At 48.2% G+C, this 5,827-nt stretch overlaps 1 protein-coding gene across 4 annotated transcripts in view; it reads left to right on the top strand.

Moving 5' to 3' along the window:
- Positions 1-5,827, top strand: part of MID2 (midline 2) — a 597,656-nt gene that overhangs the window by 554,975 nt on the left and 36,854 nt on the right. The window lies entirely within an intron of this gene.

The following is a 5,827-nucleotide window of genomic DNA, read 5'->3' as shown; positions in this document are numbered from 1 at the left end:
GGGTCTGCGTGTATGGCAGTGTGAGGGGGGTGTGGGTGCATGTGCATGGTGTGTGCATGTGGGACTCACCCTATGAACACACACACTCTGCCCCTTCCTCCCTGCACCCACACACACATACACACACACACCCTTCTGCTCCTGGCCCCAGGGTACCAGCACAGGTCCCATGCTCCCATGATCAGGCAATATATCTGGGAGCCACATGGTGCTGGAGCGACTGGTAGCGGACAGGGAAGTGGGAAAATAGCAGCTACAGGTGGGGGTCGAGTGACAGTGAGCAGGTGCACGGGTGTGACAGTGAGCAGGTGCACAGTGACAGCTGAGCAGGAGTGCAGGACCCATGCCAGTATCTTGGTGCCAGCACTGGCAGGGGCCCGGGGCAGGAAAGCAGGAGCATAGGACCCCTGCCCCTGGTCTAACACAGCTGGTGCTGGACCCTGCACATTGCTCTGGGCCCCGCCAGCACTGGCCCTGGGACACTGGTACAGGCCCTGTGTTCCTGCTCAGTTGTTGCTGGTACATGCTCCTGTGAGCCCTCTCACTGCCACTGCCCCCTTCCTGTAGCTGCCTTTGCCCACCTTCCCTGCCCCCCCTACCCCCCACCGTTCACTCCAGCACCATGTGGCTCTTGGCTGCATGGCTGCAACCACAGGACTCAGCAGGAGCTGGCCTGGCCCAGCCCAGGCTTGAGGACTGGGGCAATCACCCACTGTCCTCCCCTGCCTCCCTCCCTCCCCCCACTCTTACCTGAATTTCCCTCGGGCACAGGGAGGTGGGAACAGTCCCAGGATCCCAGGTCAGAAGCCTCTTGTAGGCAGAGGCTTCTGGTTGGGGGAGAGGCAGGGGTGGGGAAGCTGAGGGGGGTAGGGCCAGGCAGGCCTTGTTGCTGGGGTGCAGGATCCTGCTACCAGCTTCCCCTGGGTCCTACTGCCCCAGGCTCCTGTCATTTTTGATAGGCTGCCAGGGGCAGATAAAAACTCATTTTCTAAAATTTTTAGGGACCCCACAGGCCATATAGAATGACTTGGCAGGCCAGATCTGGCCGGGGGCAAGGAGATCACCCCTTCAGCAATCCTGTGGCCCTGGGGGTTTCCCACACTGCTGGGTTTGGGGGGATCTCCCCTGCAGTGTTCAACCCACCCCCAGGGTTTCCCTCACCCCAGGGCAGGGGATCGCAATCCCCCTGCCCAAGGGGTGCATGGGGCACCTCCACAAGTGGGAGTTCCTCAACTGGGGTTTGTGGGGCTCCCAGCTGCACGAGCTTGCTTCTTTCTAATGCAGGGGGAGGCCAGAATTGGGCTTGTCCTGCACTGACAGTAAGGCATGATGGCATCTAATGTCTAATTCCACAATATGGTATAGTAGAAGGTGCAGTTGTGTGAATCGTGCATTAGATGCCATTGCACCTTTACCTGCATGTGTAGGCAGGGCCTACATTACATATTTATGGAGGGGTAGTATGTTGAGTGGCTGTGTTGTGGTTTACTGCATGACCTTTCAGCATGCAGACAGGCCCCTGGTGTCCATACGCTATTGTTATAGTACCTTGAGCCTGGCCAAAGCTGTTAGAATCTCCTTCAGGTAAAGTCTGTCCTCTCCTATATTTCTTCAGGGGGAAAGAAGTAAATCCTTTTAATATGTGTTTTCCTTCTAAACTAGGTGCCTTGAAATTCACTGATCAGTTAATTCTCACTGTTGCATCACCTCCCTTGCAGAGAAAGGCCCTGCCAGTAGTAAGTCTTCTCCTCTGAAGAGGGTTGGGGTTAGCACTGTTGCTACAAACACCAAATTTGCTATGAAATGGAATTTCATGGGGAACCAAAATCTTTTCTGAACTTGGGTCAAATTAACAAAATTATCAATGCAAAAAAAGAGAGGAGAGGAGAGGGACATTAAGAAATGTTGAAGTATTTTGTTTCACTATTTTCAAGCTGAAATGTTTCCTTTCAGTGGTTTCAAAATGAAACATTCTTTTGTCTTTTTACCCTCTAACACTTTTCTTTAAAAAATGGTTTAGATTAAAAGTTTTGTGAAACAAAAAGATTTAATAACTCCAAAACTAAAGCAAGCTGTTTTATTTCTTGTCAAACAAAACATTTTAGGTTGATCCAAAACAATCTTTTTTCGCAAACAAAAAAATCTGCTTGGGTTCAAGCCAAGCCATTCCCCCACCCCCAGACTTTTGGCTTGAGCACCAGACTGAAAGCTCCAGATTCCTCCCAGTACTAGTTAAGATTTGGCTGTTAGGGGTGAGATGTGTTGTAATTGTGGTAGCCAAACAGTGGCATGAATAGAGGAGCTTTCAGATGGCTGATGAGATTTGGCAAAGCTGGGTGTGGGGAAATCAGGGCTAGAATGAGTGGGGGGAGGGGTAGCTGTGGTATGTGACTGAGGAGCATCAGCAAGCTGTATATGTGGAAGGCCTGGTGCAGGACTAGAATGGCCACAGACCCATCCCCAGAATACAGGACATCCCTTTGATGGGGGGGAGGACCACCAGCCTCCTCGGCCAATCAGCAGTGAGGGGTGGGGTCATCACAAAAAAACCCACGTCTCTCCCTCCTTCCGTGGCTAGGTTGGAACCCTGCTCCTACCTCTAGGCACAGCCAATAGAATCACAAGGACAAATGATTGACATGTATTTCCACCACCGACCTGAAAAACAGAATTTTTTTGCTGTCCATTCTTCATTTAGAAATGGACAGGGAACAAAGGGTTTAAAAACAGGACAGTCCCATATAAACAAGGACCAATGGCCACCCTATGCAGGACCATCACCAGAAGTGCCCTGGCAACACAAGTTTACACAGGGACTTCCAAGCCACACCAGTGCCATTAAGGACTCACTTTACTGAGCAATAGTCCAGGGATCCTGGTTTCCTCTGGTTTAAAAAAATCCCTAATTCTTGATTAAAAAAGGTAACCCCAAATCCACATTTTTCTGTGATTTAAATGAAACCCCACTAATATATAGATATGTATATAGTGGTGTGCTGCAGGGCACTAAGGTGTGCCTGCTCCTTTAAGGACAGAAACTGCCTAGAGAGAGGGCCCTAGGAGTGGGACAGAACACCCACAGGTGCAGGTTGCCATGGCAGCAGGATAATGAGGGAATTAGCTAGCATCTGCACTCAGTCAGCTGGCCGAAAGAAGGCAGGGCCCTGGGCCCATATAAACCCCAGGTCTGGGACTAGAGGCTGTTAGTTCCCCAGCATCTTCCAGGGGAAAGAGTCCCTGCAGAGAAGAACTGCCCAGAGACGTGTGACCGCCTGATATGCTGCTTACAGGACTAATGGAGCTCCAGGAGCTCATCAGGTACCCTGGGCTGTGAGGTACTTAATGCTCGGAGAGACCTTTGCCTCTTTTAAAGAGATAGAGTGCACCCTGCACTGTTTGTATTACATTACAGCCCAGGAGCTTATCTTTTGGTTGTTGTTTGTACGCTGGTGGACTGGGAAGAGCCTAATAGGAGAGGAGGAGGCCTCATTGGGGCCCAGGGTAAAGCCCCAGTGCCGGAGGGGCACAAACTGTAAGGGGTCAAAGAGCTCAGCACCAGTGGGGCACGAGCTACAAGAGCCAGGGGCCCAGTAATAAAAGGAATCTGTGGGTTAGTGCCTCAAAGCCAGGCCCAACACAGTGGGTCTAGGCTAGAAGGCCTAGCCATATCAAAGGGGCAGAGTCCAAGTAGGCCAAGGCCCCAACAAAGCATAAGAGCAGTGTGACACCTGCAAGGCATGGGGCGTGGTAAAGGGATGTTTGGAGCCATGCATCTAGCCCATAAGGCTTAGGGTGACCCCTGAGTCACCTACCAAGAGCGGGGCCCATCAAGGAGTCCAATAACCTGCAGGGTTTAGAGGGGTCCATCAGAACCATGACTGAGCTGTAACTCGAGGGCAGCCTCCCTATTTATTACTTTTATCAGCAAGATGTGGCAGGAAAGACAAGAGGGTGCCCTCGGGGCAGAGCTTGCACGGTCACTGAGCCACCAGAGGCAGTATGGCCACCCCTGGGGATCTTGCATCAAGACAGGTGTTTCATTTAAATCATGGAAAAATATGGAATTAGGGTCACTTTTTTTAACTGAAAATTAGGAATTTTTTTAAACCAGAGAAAACCAGGATCCCTAGCAATTATACACCACATGTTTGAAGTGTGGTCATGTTTGAGTGCTTTGTTTATGTTTTCTGCTCAGGGAGCTGCTGTTGAAACTTTAGATACTCTTATCAAATCTGGAGAGCAGGAGAATTCTGTGCTATCTTTACAAGCATCTTTGCAACATATTCCCCGCCTGTCCCCTAAAGAAATGAAACCCAGGCTCAGAAACTGTTGGTTTGTAAGAGTTTGTATTGTGATGAGGCTGTACAATCAAATAAGTCATTACCTTTCTCTGGTGCAGAATCAGATGCTGTTCATTTATAGCAGGAAGAATATATATTTTCCGGAATAGCAAAGATCAGAGACTTCCAAAAAATCATTACCATTTATTGTTGATGTTGTAGAGCTGGTTCCCAGAAGAGACAATTCTGGATTGCGATGTGTTACAATACAAGTGAGGCCAGATGTTCCCTGACTGTAATGAATCTTCAGAAGGGTTTTATCAAAGCAAGCAGGAGAGTGTGTGTGGCTGAGTTAGGAAATAGCTTGGTTTTTGTTGACTGGTAATGTTACAGAGGAATTTTAGTTGTGTTTCCAGCCAGTATTAAAAGACCTGGAAGATCCTTCAAAACCTGCCCTGTTAATTGAGAATGCTGGAGTCTGCATTCTCTTTGGCTAGGTACAAACATTAAAAAAACCCAAGGCAGAATTGATCTAAGCTTTGTGGTTTTGTGTAAGCTGCGTAATTTAGATCGGTAGTGAACAGAATGCACATCCACTCTTCATGGCGGGGAGCAAGAGGAGGCAAATCTTAGACCAGGTGCTGCCATTTTTTAACTAGTCCATGCGTGCTGGACTTCTGTTCTGAACAGGTTGAACTGTAACAGAACAGAAGTTCAGCACGAACTGGTGAACTGGTTTCTGATCACTTATTACTGGTAAAAGTTAATACCACAGAGTTGAGGAAGTGTCAGCTTTTGAGTAGGGCCTCAGAGAACCTGAACTTCATTTTATGCGTTTGATTTGTTACTGTAAGTAGAGTTATGTGCACAGACTGTTATGGGTAGGCAACACAAGCTGAGATTTTCTGTTGGCAATGGATCAAGTCCTGAGAAAGTAGCGGCATGTTTTCTATAAAATATAATAATGAAATATGTGCCACAGGGAGTAACCTGTACTTGCTGGAGGTGAGTGTGTGAGGATAAGTTAGATGCTGCAATATTTTTTTATGATTGAGTAATATTGCACCAGCAATCAGACATACTCAGATTGCATTTAAGGGCCAATTCTCATTTCAGTGTGCCCATATAACTCTCGTTAAGAATATAGATCCTTTAAGAAAATCAAACTACTTAGCTAGTCTAGATTCTGTTTTCACTTCTCTCCACTTCCATTATGTGGAACCATTCCCTTATTTCCATTAGAGCACTTTTCACACTTTCCAGAAGGCCAAAGAGTGTTCCTACTGTGAGGATATGACTGTTCCCAAGGATCTGCAGTTCCCCCTAGCTGTCATAGTTTCATAATTTGTTTCATAGTTTGTAGGGTCAGAAGGAACCTGAGCAAATCATCAAGTCCAACTCCCTGCCTTGGCAGGAAAAAGTACTGGGGTCAAACGACCCCAGCAAGGTGTTCATCTAGCCTTGTCTTAAAAACCCCCGGAGTAGGAGCCAGCACCACTTTGCTTGGAAGTTGGTTCCAGATCCTAGCCGCCTTGACTGTGAAGTAG

The sequence above is a fragment of the Gavialis gangeticus genome, unplaced genomic scaffold, assembly GCF_001723915.1.
Source record: "Gavialis gangeticus isolate Ggan-Ray unplaced genomic scaffold, GavGan_comp1, whole genome shotgun sequence".
Lineage (NCBI taxonomy): Eukaryota > Metazoa > Chordata > Crocodylia > Gavialidae > Gavialis > Gavialis gangeticus.
Note: the sequence above shows the minus strand (reverse complement) of the source record. Positions and strands in the feature narration are given on the sequence as shown.